Source organism: Dermacentor silvarum, chromosome 1, assembly GCF_013339745.2.
Source record: "Dermacentor silvarum isolate Dsil-2018 chromosome 1, BIME_Dsil_1.4, whole genome shotgun sequence".
NCBI lineage: Eukaryota > Metazoa > Arthropoda > Arachnida > Ixodida > Ixodidae > Dermacentor > Dermacentor silvarum.
The window spans coordinates 240851187-240868481 of NC_051154.1; the positions used below are offsets into that span (position 1 = coordinate 240851187).

General features: G+C 47.1%; 1 protein-coding gene across 1 annotated transcript in view; it reads left to right on the plus strand.

Annotated features, from left to right (window-relative positions):
• LOC119436996 (follistatin-related protein 5-like) overlaps positions 1 to 17295 on the plus strand; it is a 397352-nt gene that overhangs the window by 88043 nt on the left and 292014 nt on the right. The gene's annotated exons all lie outside the window — the stretch shown is intronic.

Sequence of the window (17295 nt, forward strand, 5' to 3'; positions counted from 1 at the left end):
ATAGAAAAAAACGCGAAAGAGCGCGCCCGTTACGTATAGACAAATGGACGCGACGCGATAAGAATAGAACCGGCCGGCAGCGGGTATAACGACACCGCGCTTCCCTCCGCGTCGGCGACCGCGGCTGTAGCACACGAGCGCTTGTGTGCATCATCTCGGGGGGTCTTTTCCACGCGTGGATGATGTAGGGGCCTGTGGCCAAGCGTGCGCTGCTGACAAGCTGGTGAGTTATGCTTTCGAACTTGGCGCTGAATGTTTACAGCCTCTGCACCCGCGCTGGCGCGAATGTTCTCGCTGTATACGACGGCGTCCTTTGTGTAAGAGCAAGCTTGACAGTCGCACGTCGTGGTGCATCACGTGAAAAGGGGACGCCTGCGCAGAAAATTTATTTGCTAGTCCTATCGGCCGCCCGGTCTGGTGTGCGCACTGAAGATGTTACCTGAGAAAAAAAAAATAAAAAAAAAGAAAAGGAAAAAAAAGGACAAAAGGAGAAAGTAACAAAGCACAGGAGGAAGAGGGACAAAAATAAAATAAAAAGCTCTCAGTATAACGGTTGATAAGAATTCCAAAGCCAAACATAACTTCGGCGCCAAGCGTCAGATGTTGCCAACGCCTCCCGACTTGTGATCCAATCTCCATATCGCCTAAATAAGGAAATGTGGTAGTAGTTCCACTCTATGGAGCTATTTCGGCAGTGAGGCTCTGACGAGGACATTCTGAAAAGCTCACGGACACATTGCGTCAGTCACTCAAAGCACAGACTACGCATGGCGTTCTGGTATATAAGCCGTGCTTCCCAATCGCCGCTCTTCGTTGATTTCTAGCTTAATTACCAGGATTCATATGAAAGATAAAGAAACAATGTGACCGTGCGGCCTCGAAGGTGGTCGCTCACCTTGCTCAGGGAACTTCATACACGGAAGTTTCCACGCCGAAGCGCAGTCTCGTTCAGGCAGGATACATGTGAACTCCGGAAAGCGTGGCTAAGAAATTGAGAATGAAGGTACGAATTTGCATCGGGTCCTCATTATTTAGTAATCGTGACGAAATACGTCAAGAGCGTAGGAAAAAAATAATAATGAAACGCAGATTTGTGCGTTCTATTGGGCGTCGCATGTATCCGTGGTATCTGTGCGCGCGAATTCAGAGAAAAAACGAAGCGAAATCGTATATATATATATATTTGAACAAAATGCGAGTCGCAGCCATCCAACAAAATACTCAGACGCGGGGGTTGAGAGGCCGTTTTCCTGCTCAAGAGGGGACCAAAAGTAAGAGACGAGCCAGACTCCGCGTTTCTCAGGGCCTGAGCGAACAAAGGTCGCGAGCGTGGGGGCGAGGCGCACGCGGCGTGCATACCTAAAACGGCAGGCAGGGCTCACTTTGCATTCCCAATGGTCACTCCAGAACAGCCGCGCGACGCGATGGTCGAGTTGGCTCCCGTTTCCTCTTCGCTCGCGCATATACACTGTTCGACCCCCCCCCCCCCCCTTCTCCACCACACTTTGAAACCGAGGTTGGAAAGAAAACAAAACTATATGAGCGAGCTGCCACGAAGACCAGCAAACGAAGGTCTAAGAACAAAGCGAAGACAGAGAAGGAGCCGTTTCGTTTGACGTCTTTTCTTCTTGAGAAAGACTTGTTTGAAAGCCGGGGACCAGAGTCAATTTCGATTCCTCTAACCCCCGCCTCCCCGCCGGCCAACCTCACTTCCCCGTTTTTGTCACTGATTTCATGGGGGTCGCGTCTAGATTTTACTTCGAACACACACGCGTGGCTACGCGCTTGTTCGTCGGGCCGTCGCGAGGACTCTCCAGGCGTGACGAGTGCTGCCCCATTCTGAGCACTGCGAGGGGACGGAGAAATGCTGTGGGGACGAGGCAGGGAGACATAAAATACACACTCGTGTGGCAGGCAGGCAGGCACGGCGCTGAAACAACAGAAAGCTGACAGTGCCATTCTGCAGGAGGGAGACTGAGCGTTCAAACGAAAAGGAAGAAAGAAGAATAGCGGCGAAGGCGGATACCGCAGCAAACAGAAAACGAAAGCGGCGGGGTCGGGATTTTGACCCGGCGGTCTGAGATCTCGAATGCGGCAAGTTTAGAGAAGGAAAATGAAGCACACGCGTATACTCAAGACGATAGATGGAGGATGGAAGGCGCGTGTTCGCCGAGTTGGATACGCTGTAGGTTAGCCGGAGGTCTCCCCGCAATTGACTTAATGCCAGCCTCTGGGTCGTGCCGCGGACCGGTTGTGCGAACGAAACGTTGCAACCCGGGCGCAGGGAGGCGGAAAGAAAAAGCATCCAGGTGACGGAACGGCATTACGAGTAAATTACCGCGGCTAAAGGTCACTTCAGCGTCGCCTCCGTGCGACGGCTCCGGCTGAAACATGACTCTCCATCACCTCCATTTCCACAATACCTCTGTTCTAGCTACCTATAAGCTTTTCAGTCTTACTTTTTTTTTTTCAGCGGTGCTATCTCGAAGGGCCCGCAAACATGTTTACGACGCGAGGTGGCGCCTTGCCGCAGCTTCTTCGCCATACGTCTCGAGTTCTGGCTGCCTTTTTTTTTTTTTTCACTCGGATGTGGCGCTGAGTGCCCGGACGGTACGCGGCTTGACACTGGAGTACGAGGCCTGTTTTTTCGCCTTGAATGTGGCCATAAACGGACCGCCTTGCAGTGGCTGAACGGTTATCAACGTGTCCAAGAAAACGGTTCGTTTTACGACTGAACACATTTTTTTTAAAGCAAGGCTTTCCATTCCTGACTATCGTGTTGACTTTATCTTTTATTTATTTATTATTATTTTTGCCTTTACAGTTACAGGGTCCTGTTATCTCTTTCCTTTGTTTTACGGCAGCTTACCTTGGCTGTTTGATCGCTTGGTCGCAGCCAAAGAGACTAGTGAGTTGGGTCGTGGACTCTTCGTGGGACGACAGTGATTTAAGAGATCGTTGCTGGCCCGCTGGGTGGAAAGAAGACTGCACTCAGTATCTCGACTTGAGCACAGAAAACATCGCAAGTTTGATGTCTCATGCACTGTTGTCCTCTATAGGGACGAGCTGGCGTGCATCTTAGCGGATAAGAGAAGGAGTTGGAGAGAACACGATTCTCACTTTTCATTTCGTAATATATAGACAGCAACGTGAACTTGGCTTGAACGAAATGCATTTTATTACTTACTTACTACCTGTCTATATATATATATATATATATATATATATATATATATATATATATATATAAGGATCCTCTTATGATGATAAGGAGCAAGTTGTAGAGGCCTCCAGTATTTTTGTGTTGTCATAAGTTCACTAGTTTGAATCGATTGAGTGCCTACCATTTCATTATAAAATTTGCGTCCAGCATGTCAATGTGAAGTTTTCAAAGCACATTGGAAAACAACAGCTTCAGCTCTTCGCGGCACGCGCCCGTTTAGCGCTGCTCTTTATTTCTCAATTTTAAAAGAAAGACCATGAAAAAAAAAAGAACTACGAAAAAAGGAAAAGAAAAAGCTGTCATGGCCCGTCACTGGCCCGCAACAGCATGCTGCTCTCAACACCATCTGAACGAACTAAACCTGCTTTGTGCCTGTAGCCCGGTGTTTTCACCGATTTGACAGGGCTTCTTTCGTTGTTTCTTTCTTTCTTTCTTTCTTTCTTTTGTTGTCTCCGCTAAATTTATGCTTGCGGCGGACATGGCTTCTAGCCTTCAGTGCGATACAAGTTGCAACTGATAATGAATTTGCGCAAGCAAATTTATCGGGAACAGCCCCGCAGGCTACCAATCTGCCGCGTCATGGATGGATGGATGGATGGATGGATGGATGGATGGATGGATGGATGGATGGATGGACGCTGGATGGATGAATGAACGGGGTGATGGATTGCGCCACCAAGCTCTTGTTATTATTTTGCCTAATGTCCCACCTTAATTTTTGAGAAAACACACAAATTCAAAGAATTCCAAGCATCAAACTTTTCGAACCATTCCTGGGAACTCTGTTTCTGTACGTCTCCGTTATTTGTTGTCTCCCTACTTTTCTGCCACCAAAATCCATCAGGTCAACCCAGGTCAACCCAGGTCAACCCCAACCAGGTCAACCCAAACAGCGCCACACAGCGGCCACCCTCGAAGAAAGGTGTCATGTCATATTTATGAGCGACACTGGCCATTACACGGTCAGGATTATACATGTTTGAGAGGAGTCCAATGCCCTTGTGCTCAAGCAGGAGGCCGCGTCAGCTTTTTTATTTAATTATTATTATTTTTTTTAACTTCACAGGCTTCCTTGCACCCCGCGAGGGCTCTCAGACCTCCCCGTGGTTTGGACATTCCGGGTGACCTCACGGCCTGTATATAAGAACTAGGAGGTGTCGCCCCGAGGAGCTCACGTGCGTGTGATCACACCGTCCATCCGCGTGCCGAGTGGGGATATAGTATATATACTAACGGCTCTTCTAGCGGCCTGTTCTGTCCTGTGCCAGTGCATGCCCGAGGCAAACTTGCACCAATTATATGGACATGCGCCGGCCTGCAAGCCACTCGTCAAACGTCCTTTGCGCCGTTGCGCTGAGTGCGGGTGTATTGCAACCGAGTGTAGCATTTGCGCCGAGCGTATCCCAACCGGCAGCCATACTTGCACAGCTGGACTCGCGAACCACATCACCGTTTTCTTCTTTTTATTTTCTGAGTTCTTGTGAGACACGAGGCTTTATGTTCAACTTTCACTAACCTTTCAAATGCCTTATGACAAAACTAATACCAACATAGTATATACAAAAGCAGAGACCTACCATCTGGTTAGTTATGTCCACCTGGTGCTCATATTATTGTAAATAGTTCCTGTAAAACAACATTTCATTCATTGTAATAAATACCATGTTCAAAAAAAAAAAAAATCTGGTTAGCTCAGATGGTATAGCGACCGCCCCGGAGAGGCGTTGGTCCCGGGTTCGAATCCTCGATCCTCAACTGCGAAGTGTTCTTTTTTTTTTTTTTTTTTGAGAAGCCCGAATGGGTTTCCTTCGTAGCTTCGGGCTACATTCGGGTCGATGACTATTTTTCCCTTCATGATAGTATGTACTATAAAAAGAAAAGGTTAATGTTAATCAGTATACTCACAAGTATGCTTCCTTCACTTGCGTCGACGATGCCTGTGTACTGATGACTTTGTGGCAATTAATACTATATATTATTGCATCAGTGCTTATTGAAATACAACCATAAATGCTGTACTTACAGCTTTGGCCCTCCATCATGGCTGAACAGAACTTGATGTGGCAGAAGAATTTTGTGCGAGAATCGCTAGCGAGCCTGTCCCCACCAGCAGTGATGCCATTGTCTTCCCAGAGACTCCGGGTACTAGAAATTGAGATACCTTTCACCATGAAAAAACTTGAAGCTGCCCTAGTTGCCTGTAAACGCTCATCCCCTCCAGGCCCTGACGGCATCACCTATGCCGCCTTGGGACAACTTGATCAAGAGACGAGAACACAACTACTAACATGCTTCAACAGCTCATGGAATAGCGGTATATGCTTCCCTACAGTGGAAGACACGTCGTCTGACACCACTGCTAAAGCCGGGAAAATTCCAGTTGGAACTGACGACATATCGCCCTATTGCTCTTGCAAGCCACATTGAAAAAGGGATCGAAAGGATGGTTCTCGCACGTCCAGAATGGCATCGCAAACGCTACAACACCTACCCTACCTCCATGGCAGGCTTTCGTCATGGCCGTTCCCCTATCGATAATGTGATTGACCTCACAACATTTGTTCAACAAGAGAAAAGTCGCAAGCCCATATCAGTTGCGCTCTTCTCAACGTGTAGAGAGCGCATATGACAACGTTGCCCATGATGCCATCCTCAACTCTTTCGAGGCAATCGGAATAGGCAGACCGCGTGTTTGGATGGATAAAGGACTACATAACCCGCCAATATTTTTATGTGCAAACCGAAGAGGGCCCAACAGTTGAACATTGGGCGTACTGCGACGTGCCCGAACGAGGAGTGTTAAGTCCCGCTTTGTTCAGTCCTACCATAATTGTGATCTAGTTGAAATTTTACATAAAATGAGTCTGCCTATCGATATTTGCAGATGGTATCGATATTTGCCTTTAGACTTCTGCGATTACTTCGCCTTCAGGGGCGTGCGATACTGCAGCGGGCAGCAACCCTGACATCAGCCTACCTTCAAGCATATAAGGCTTGACGGTATGCTTCCGTTCCGCGTTGAAATGGGTGACACTTATGTGCGATTCCTGCGGGACCGAAGAAAAATGCTGAACACGTCCTCTGCTTTTGTTCTCGTTATGACGTCCAACGCCACCCTCTCCAGATAGCATTAAACCGCCTGGACTCAAGACCATTTTCAAAAGCCAAGATCCTTAGAACATAGCCGTGGGTGTTGCTAGCGCAGAAAGCATCGAGGGCATTGCTACAGTACTTGAAGTCGACAGGCCTCTCTGACCGTTTATAGATTTGATGTGCCCCTTCAAGTGTTGCGCACAACTGATGTCTCTCTCTCTTCCCATCTTTTATTTCTTTTCACCCTTTTATCCCCTTCCCCCAGCGCAGGGTAGCAAACCGGACGAGCGTCATGGTTAACCTTGTCAGTCTTTGCTTGCTTCTCTCTCTGTTCTTAATCTTATTTTTGGGTTTGTATTCCGTTTCTCTTTTTTTTATTGTTGTGCGTCAAATTGGAAGGCAATTCAGACAATTCTTGGGCGCAGTAATAAACGATTCTATTCAAAAACAGTTGTGAGGCAATTTCTTGGAGATAGTGATTCATATCAACGGAATACGTTTAACGCAAAAGTCTCAATATCGACATGCAAGGCACGCTGGTGTAACAGATGGTTCTAGGACATCTATTATAAATAGAACGGTGGCCTAGCCTCTTGCTCGCTTTGAGGATAAGAGGCTGATGAGAGGAAGTTTTCTTTGACACTATAATAAGAGAACTATAGAGTTTCCTGCACCACTGCTTGCAGGAAGTTCTGCGTTTTGTGGCTTAAAACAACCGGGACATTTATCAGAAGTCTGGCACACTGGTGGACACTGATGCTTCCCAATTGGCGAGGTAGGTGATTGTGTGATGTGAACTGGTGATTAGGACATCAACAACAACGTAGCTGTTTTCTTGATGCGTGAACCACGCCAACTGGTTTTGTTTGTTTTGAATCTTGCATGGAGCTTTCAGAAGAAGGCTTGCCGCACATACCCGCTACAGGTCTGAGTAACTGGCGCTCGCAACAGCGTACACAGTCACAGTGATGAATTGCTTTCATGCGGTAAACAAGAGCAGAGCGCCAGGCGTTCACGACGCGTTTTCTCGCGCGTAAGTAGGACGACGACGCCGGGCTAGCACTATTTTCTCTGGCCTTCTTTTGTACCTGCATGCTTTCGATCATTTTGTCGCAGTGGGAGCAATGACACTAAACCGCTGGCAAACCACCCTCAGCCTTCCTCGCGCTAAAGTGCGTGAGCAAGGTGGCTACCGGTAACAGGCGAGCGACGAGGCTCCCAGCTTGCCCTACTACAAGTAAGGCGTCACGCGGTGCTGTCAGGTAGACACGCAGTTCGCAAATTAATGCTCCTCAGCGCGCGCGCGCGCGCGCGCGTGAGGACGCGCCCAGATCACTCACGCCAGAAAGGCGGCCCAGGTGACACAGTCAGAGCATAAGGAGCAGCAGTGTGGCACTGGTGATGACAACACGCCCAGAACACACATGGCGAATTGAGTTTTAGGCGAAAGGCTAGCGCTCTTGAGCGGCGTTCACGATGAATAGCTTTAGTCACGCGCACTCCCTGTACTCTTTCTTGCGGAGCTTCATGGGTAGCTCCTTCCTGTACAGCGCTGATGCACGGGAACAGCATACGTGGTTCGAGCCAGGCCCTCTTGTTTCAGGAGGGCTCTAGTGTGACGGTGAGAGAAAGAGAGAGAGAAGAAACTGAAAGGAGGTAGAACCATGACTGGCGTCCGTTCGGCTTTCTTTTCTTTGTCGTCGTTTCTGGTGAGCGCTAGCTGCGCCAACCACAAAATGAATACATACCAGCCAGCCCAGTTTTCAATTCTAATGCTGTTCGGATAGTGTACACTTGGGTAAAGGTGCTTAAGCAGGTGCCATGTCGTCCCGCTGTTGATGCTTTTGAAGCAAGGGCACCCCGCAATTAAGGCTCTGTCATCTCTCCGACGCTTTTTAACCTTGCGCTAGCCGGCCTAGGCAAGAGACTGGATCAAATCGAGAACGTCAAATACACCATATACGCAGATGACGTAACGCTGTGGATCCCCGGAGGTAGCCTGGGATCAATTGAGAACGCTCTACAGCAAGCGATCGACACCATCGAGGAATACCTCGCTCCCACGGGTCTGCGATGTTCGCCCGCTAAGTCGGTGCTCCTCGTCTATAAACCATCGAGAAGCGGTCCCAAGCCAAAGAGCGAAATCAGAGACACACACGCCAATACTCTCAAAACAAAAGACGGAGAAACCATTCCGCACGTCAGCAAAATCAGAGTTCTCGGCATGCTCATTGAGAGCAACGGCGCTAACGCCGCGACAGTGCCGAAGATCGCCACAAAGTCGGATAACGCCATGAATCTGATACGACGCGTAGCAAACAGACAACACGGCCTTAAGGAAGAAAATCTCCTCAAGCTCACAAACGCCTTCGCGCTATGCCATCTCACCTACGAGGCGGCCATGCACAGATGGAAGGTAGCGGAGAAGGACAAACTCAATGCGCAACTGAGGAAGCTAGTCAAACTAGCACTGGGAATCCCCAAGAGCACGGGGACAGAGCTCCTGCTGCAACTGGGGGTACACAATACACTTGAAGAAATCGCCGAAGCTCAAGAACGGGCTCAATTGACAAGACTCTCTGGAACCAAACCGGGTAGAGAAATCCTAGCCAAACTAGGTCATGACACCACAGCAATAGAGAATTTATATGAAAGTGTTCCGACGGACACACGCAACTCCTACATGGTTCGCCCACTCCCGCGCAACATGAACCCCGCGCACCATCAACCCAGAAGGCTGGCACGCGGATCGTTCATTCTGCGCGAAATATGTGATAAGAAGATCCAAGCCTGTTTCGTAGACGCGGCACAGTACCTGTCCAGGCTTCGTTACCACCACGGTCAATAAGCAAGGTCAAGTCACAAACGCTCTCACAGTCAAGACCCACAAGTGCGAGATAGCAGAACAGGTCGCCATCGCACTCGCACTCACAGTCCCGACCACCACCCACGTCTACAGCGATTCAAGCTCGGCCGTCAAAGCCTTTCAGAAAGGCGCCGTTGCAAGACAAGCACTACATATAATCAATACATCCGCACCGCTGCAGCATCACACCATCTGCTGGTTCCCGGCACACCTCGGAGCGATCAAGGACGCCCCTCCCAATCTCGACGAGATGGCTCACAGGAGCGCGCAAGACCTAACCCTCCGCGACGCCACCTATTCTGGTCGTGACCATCCCCGCGAGAATCGGCACCTTCCCTCCACATACAACGAGGTCACAAAGCACTTTTATCTAGACCGCAGAATATACAGCACACCTCACAATAAGCTCACCAGGCCTCAAGCCAGCACCTTCAGAATGCTTCAAACCAATACGTACCCCACGCAGAACAGACTACATCACTACATGCCTGAGCTGTACACAACATCATATTGCGAAAATTGCCTTAGAACACTAGACGTACATCACTTGCTATGGCCGTGTGGCCGAACCCACGCAAACAAGAATCAAGACTACGCCAGGCTACAAGAAGCACTACGCAGCACGGACCTGGCGGAACAGCTCTGGGCCGTCCAGCGAGCCCACGATGCGGCCAGGGAGCTACAACTCCCGGTCCCAACGTGGGAGTAGCCCGCTCTATAGGGCCTTGCGCCCCGTAGCCCGCAGGACCTTACAATAAAGTTATCCCACCCACCTACTTGGGTAAAGGGAGCCAGAAGGATGAGGAGAAGAAGGTAGAGATACAGTCACGTGCGTGCAGACAAACGCATGAAAGCTCGCTGCGCTGTTGGCCTTATGCAGTATTGTATAGCGATTATTTGAAACACCATACTGAAACACCGTACTGGAATGTTGACTTGTTGCCATAGGGACTTTTATTTAACGAGAGACAAAAACATAGGTAACCGGACAGAAGTTCAGCAGACAAAAGTTTAGTGGACAGAAGCTGTCTGTCCACTTATTTGTCGTACTCCGTTGAAGTAGACGCCGATTCCTCCGGCGTTAGCACCTCACTCGGCGTATGCGTCGACGCGCGGTGCCAAGAACTCTTCTTCAGTCACTGGTCTGTCACACCGTATGGGGCATCATTCCCTTCTTCCCCCCCCCCCCCCCCAAAAAAAAAAAAAAAAAAAAAAAATAAGACGTAGACACGATGGGAGCCGGCTGAAAGGACATGCACGGAGTACAAAGGGTAGTTACAAGCACCGTTGTGTGGTATATAGTCACAGATGGAGACAATGCAATTTTTCAAAGCAAATAATGAGATATTAGGCACGGGATCAATAAAAATAGGTCTCGGTTGCAGAGACGCGCAGAGAACGGCGCTCGTATCCCGGAGTCAGCGTGTTTTGGGCAGGAGCGTTAACAAAATTCCATTTTGCACCACTCAGCCATGAAGAGCTACACATTTTACGCATTTCACTCTGTTCGTATAGCCATATTATAGTGCTGTGCTCTGCAGAACTGACAAGATTTAGTCTTCCAAGTACATAGCTTATACCTAAGTACTACGCATCATTTTCTATAATGACCCACATGAATCCCGCACGAGCAGATATTCGAACGGGTATATTATGTGTGTTCAGATATCTGCGCTTTTGTGTCATGTCTGTGACAGTGTTGCTCGTACTTAAGTTTAAAGGCGGGAAATTTCGTTCTGTATGGCAGTATATGAAGCTAATAAGAAGGGATTGTGAAACAAAGTGCAGCAAAGAACCCACGGAATATTTGCTTAAGTGGTTTAGACAAATCGTGTTTTCTTATTGTCTCTTGTTTCTTATCACCTCAATCAATAAGAAATGTAACGAAAATGAAATAACGCTTGCGAGTAGCTCTTACGTCTTGCGAGCTCCGCTGAGCTTTCGGATGCTCTAATTTACCGAATACGACTCAGGAATGATTTTTGAAGCCTATTAACCCATCGCATAAATGATGACAGTGACCCTCTGTTTGCGATTATTCTCGTCGACTTCCAGGGCACCTTATTGCTCACGACTAACGCAACTACTGCGTGCTATGTCATGACCATTGCCTTGAAAGAGCAATAATGTGAAAACGCATACCTTACAACTTCACTGCGCATCTCCTCGGCGAGAGCCTGTAAATAGACAGCCCGGGCCTTCTTATCCTTACATTAATTGCTTTTTAGGTAACACGCCTTTAAATTCAAGGCTGTACATGAATGGACCCCTTGGTTAAGCGCTTGTCTATTCTCACGCCTATACTATCTGTCATTATCAGGGTGTCGGACAGAACGGAAACTGAACCGTAACCAAAACCGAACCGATATTTCTTCCGCCATCTTGGAACCAAACCGAGGGGGAAATTTTCGCAGAAACCGTTCCGAATCGGCTCGACCACAGGTCCAGACCAGGGTCGTTGTTACTCAAATTCTACGAAAGCAGACGACGGCTCTTGCGTCAATTCGGCGCAGAGCCTGGTGTGTTGCCCCTGGTATAGTCATGCGGCTCGCCACAGTGATCTCATTGGCTCACTGCCTAGACAGACCGTTGCTGACACTGCGTCGTAGTGATTGTGCTCAGAGCATCTGCTGCGTTCAGGAGCAGTAGCGAACTGGTTGCGCTGTCCGATAAGTGCGGTGCAGTTTGTACTGTATCTTCAGTGACTGTTACTTCAGAAGCACGATTGTGGCTTCGTGGAAATATTCCATGGCAAATCGTCAATGGCGACAACTTAACGCAATAAGAGGGACAGCAGACTTCGTTTCGCGGCGCTCGCCTATTATTCGTCCCCCCCCCCCCCCCCCCCCCCCCGAATATACGTAATTCTAGGCTCTCTCTATAGCGTTTAGGTAACATTACTTTTTGTTTGCGAAGCAGGTTGCGCGAGCACTTTTGGAGAAAGCCTGGATAGAACATGTATCTTAATATAATGCCAGAAGACGTTGTATTAGTACGAGAAATCCACTCATGCCGCTAAAAACTGAGCACGAAAACAAGACGGGACAAGAGAGACACCTGGACAGTGCTCAGCACCTGATGAGTATCTGTCCAGTTGTCTCTTGTCACAGCTGTCCCCGATTCGCCGTCGGCGCGAAGTCGATCGACGGGGTAGACAAGCCGGTTGGTCGTTCCGTACTCGAGCGAACACAGTGAAAAGAGTCAGAGTAGGGAGTAAACAAAAAAACAAGATATTTATCGGCTGATAAATATACAAAAATTAATGAAAATAATGTAAAAAACACAAGACAAACTAACACACTTGAACTTAATATAGCACAATGATAATGACAAATAAATACGTGCAATTAACAATAGATATAAAAATGAAACAGTGCGAGGATCAAATACACAAGAATACACTTAACAGCATTTCACTAAAACAAAGTTCAAAAGAAAACAAATGGTGTCATACGCATGGCCGGGCACAGAGCACAGAGCTTTCCCGAAGAATGCTGGCGGTCCGATCTTGTCGAGGTGGATGCGAATTGCTGAGCTGGGTTTCCCGGGAGTCTAGATTGGACGTCTTCTCTCAAGCAGGTTGAGCTAACTTGAGGCGAACTACCGTGAGCTTCGTTGCAGACGCTGGTTTGACGTCTCGTACGTCAACAAGTTCCTCGGAGCTCCGACGCGGCTAGGCGGCCCAGGCGATACTGGACGGCAATAGCCCCCCGACGGCTTCTCAGCAGCGCATAGGTACAGCTTGACTAATCAGCAGGGCCCAAAACCTGCGCTTAAATAGCCTCTCCTTTCCCTAGTTCCCTATGTAGGGAAACTGCCGGTATGCAGAGTTCTCCTAATTAATTCACCGCTCCTCCCAAAAGTCTTGGCCGCGCCCCTTTCACCATGGACGAAGAACGGCAGATTCTCCTCTCTCCCAAGGTCAAGGGCCAAGGTCGAGCCCGCCACTACCACGCGGACGTACACGCACACTTCTGGGTCCGTAATTGGCGTGTCGCGTCTCGAATCGAGATGCCACCCCGTGAGGCCACGACGCTTTTGACGCCCGTAATTCGGCGTGTCGCTAATCAGCGTCAAAACCACTCGAAAACTCGAAAAAATATGTCGCTCCGTGACAGTCGCTAATCGAAACTGTACGCCGCATAGTGAGTGCACCACGTTTTTGGCGGCCGGTAATTGGCGTCAAAAACCACTCGAACGCTCGAAAATATGCCGCTCCGTGACACCTCTCTTGCGCCGTCTTGGTTTCGTGCTCAGTTTTTAGCTATGAACATGCACCAACTAGCCTAGCAGTTCTCTTTTTTTTTTTATTAAAATAGCACACAGTGTTTACCGAGTTACGTTGAAGATCCGAACTAGATCCTTCACTGCTCTTTAAGCAGCGAAGCTGTTAGAGCGACTATATAGAAGCGCTCGAAAACCTTATATGAATGCTTAAGCGGTGACATGAAAAAAAAAAAAAAAAAAAAAACTTCATCATTCTCCAAGTTTATATTTAGAGGAAATTGGGTTATAGGGGCGTTGGGGGCTAAACGAAGCTTGATAAATCCTCGTTTCATACCTGTTAAGAGACGGTATATGAAACGCTCAAAAACTACCCTGCTGCCATGGGAGAACCAAAAATGGCAGCAATTCTACATTCAGAGAAAACAGGAGCCATGCTTTCGATGACCATTACAGAAAGTTTGAACTGTATGTTATTTTCAGCCTTTGCAGTAAATTACTTATGCAAGCATGCCAAAGCTTACAAGCGTGTTTTATGAACCGCGCAGGAAGTTTGCCCAATGTCCTGAAAGAAGTCGACCTGCCACAAAGATACCATTTCAAGGGAATCAGGGGGAATCCATTGGGGGATGTGTTCAAGTGCGTCAGTTTATTACGGGTTTCCGAAATTTTTCTTGAGCAAGTGCTCGAAAGCGTTGCATACGGCCGTTAAACGTTACTGCTGAAGAGAAAAATTTGCGCGAACAAAAAGACAACTAACACGAGAATAAAAGACCAAGAGAGGCGTTACACATAACAACTATTTAATTGCGGGAAGGGCTTCACATATATATCACCTTGTCACGCATGCGCACAATAAAAATGCAGAGACATGGCAGGTAGAACACGTCTAGATCAAAGAGTTGGACTGCTTCGTGTCTTTTTTTTTTTTCTTTTCGATAGCACTTCTTAACTCGGAGTCCTACTTCTTGCGCAACCCCCTTTGACCCACGCGTGTTCTACCTGCGATGTCTCTGTATTTTTATTCGCTTGTGTGACAAGGTGATAAATATGTGAAACTCTTTCCGTTATTAAACAGTTGTGAGTGTAGCGCTTGCCCTTGTCTTCTCTTTCCGTGTGAATTGTCTTTTTTTGTTTGCGCTAATGTTCCTCATCAGCAACGCAAGACCAACTAGGCCAACAATTAATTCTTCTAGTTAAACGCCATGTTTCCCAGTCTTCCGAGAGAACTGTCCGTGACACCGAGTTCATATTCAGTGGAAGTGTGGGCCGTGTTAGCGGGGATCTGAAGGGGAATGCTTAACGCTTCGGGCTTAATTATGAGTTTTGTAAATAATTACTGAACCCTCGTTTTCTCCCTAATTTGATGCGTTATACGAGGTCCATATTAAGTTTTCCCAGTATCCTTCGGTGTACTAAACCTTGTTGATATTCGATGAAAATAAAGAAAATGGTATCGGTGATATGTAAGCGAAGTTAATTATGTCTAGGTTAATTACGACCTTTGCAGTACACTGTTTATGGCAACGCTCCGCACAATTATGAGCGCGTGCTACGAACGGCGCAGAATGTAGCCGACTTTCCCGTGAAAACTAGGTCTTAAAAGTTAAACTAGGAGTAATTTTAATGAAGAACACTACGCTAGCTACTGAAAATCTGCTTGCGCAGGCGCTTTATGCGTTATGGTGGACACAATTTTCGAGACAAATTAGAGTCACTGAACACATAATTAACATATATTCTTAGTTATTATTTTTTTGCTATCACGATTATGGTGTGTGACTATATTTGAAACGTTAAGACAAATGTGTTTGAAGACTACTTTGCTTTTGATTCACCTGGAGCGCTTATGTTCCGAGATATTCATCATCAAATTTGACAATCGGTGAGTTAATTTCGCATTCAGGGACGCGTGGATATTGACACAAGATCAAGCCCTCATTGTGACGCAACTTACTACGTGTGGCACATCGTTTGCAAGCGGGTCGATGCTAATAAAATGTGCGGTCTTGCTCTCGGCTGCCGTGAATAAAGCAACGAGTGAATTCTTCTTTTTTTCCCTCACGTTTACGTTTCCTCACTGCTTTCCTTCAAGTCGCACAAGTTTGCTGGTTTTCTTCTTTCGTCACCATCAAGAACAACTACAAACAATTTTTTTTTATTCAAATTAATATTTTGTTCTTTGCATTTTTGCGATGGCTACGTACGCCATTGCCACTTAGTTAAAATATTACACATTTTTTTAGTGCTTTCAGTACGTTACTTATTTGGCTCCTATAAATATTTTAGCTAACCATTTCTTGATTCAGAAAATATTTGTAAAGTTATGCTAGTTGCGACTGCTCACTTTTTGCGAAACGATATTACGTGTTCTTTTAAAACCAGGCGTCTCCTTTCATTTTTACAAGAATGAACACGTAATGCGTTGTTAGTTTAGGTTTCAATGAGGTAAACTAACTTTTTTTTTGAAAGAAAATATGGGAAAGAGCGCGAACAACCTTAGCGGAGTAGGGACACATTTTTTTTTTGAGTCTTGCTGATTTTTCTCTCCTAGATAACTACCAACTCCGCAATTTCAGTATGGTTCCAGAATGTCTCGAACGCTCAAGAAATCATTAATTATATAATATTTGAATGTGACCTACTGAAGATTCGCAATAAATGGAGCCTGGATTCTTGGCGTCGCGTTCATTTACAAGGGCTCCTCTAGACGTTATGAAAATCGCATTGTAAAAAAATAAAAAATAAAAACGCATTCCATAGCCTCACAGGGCGCCACGAAGCCCTCTGAATCTACAAATCCGACATTACAGTAGTGTATGCCGCATCATTTTCCGGGATTTTTTCAAAGTTAATGTCCGTGCAAAAGCAAACGTTTCGCAGTAGTTCTAATCCGAGCAAACTTGTCTGTTCAAATGTACCGCGCATTTTTGCGGGACCATATAGCCACGCGAATGTATTTTTTCCTTCGAACCCGTTTAAACCCCAATGAACCGATTGACCAAGCTCCGAACCGGTTCGAGCCGTTACAATGCTCGTTCCGGAACTGAACCTGAAAGCGTGAACCCGAACCGTACCAGAAAAAGTTTCAGTTTGACGCCCTGGTCCTTATCGTGCCGTATCGTGTCTACCCTTCTCTCCTTTTCCCAACGCAAGCTAACTAGGTAAAAAGAGACGCCACTTAGTTAGATGAGTGGTGTCTTTCGTTGTGAATAAACGGTGTGTATCTGTCTCTGTCACTGTGCACTCTGCGGACAGGAACTGGTCCGTGAAGGTGTCAATTTCGGTAGACTGACACTTTCCGTTACGGCTTGTTGGCATGCAGGGATAATAAATTATGAATCAGCAAAAATTCCCTAAAGCAAAACACAAAAAATCAAAAACAAAAACAAAGACAGCAAAATTCGAATGAAAGCAGACGCTACCTCGAGGCAAATTGCAGGCGATGAAACGCGCCAGGAAGAACATTATCGAATGAAAGTTGCGTGAATACCTAATGACTATCGTCGCTGTCCGCTGTGGACGTCAGAAGTCATTGGCTAAGGAGGGTGATCGCGATAATTAGCAGCGATCACGACAATAAAGGGAACGAGCTTGCCTTCGCTTGTTCAAACTAACTTATTTCGGACGTGCTTAAAACCACGCATCCTACGAAGGTAACAATAAACTGAACAAAACAACAGAGCGTTTAAACTGTTTGCCTAACCTTCTGTTTTCATCAGCCACCCACCACACTCTACCGTGTCAGAGTCCTGCTCAGCGCTTTTCGTACGCCCGCATTTATTTGTTTTTATCGTTTTCGAAACGTTCAGACTGGCCGGAACTACAAACATTTTTGAGCCACTTCCGCGTTTCCAACTACGATGGGGCCTCGTGCGTGAACGTGCTC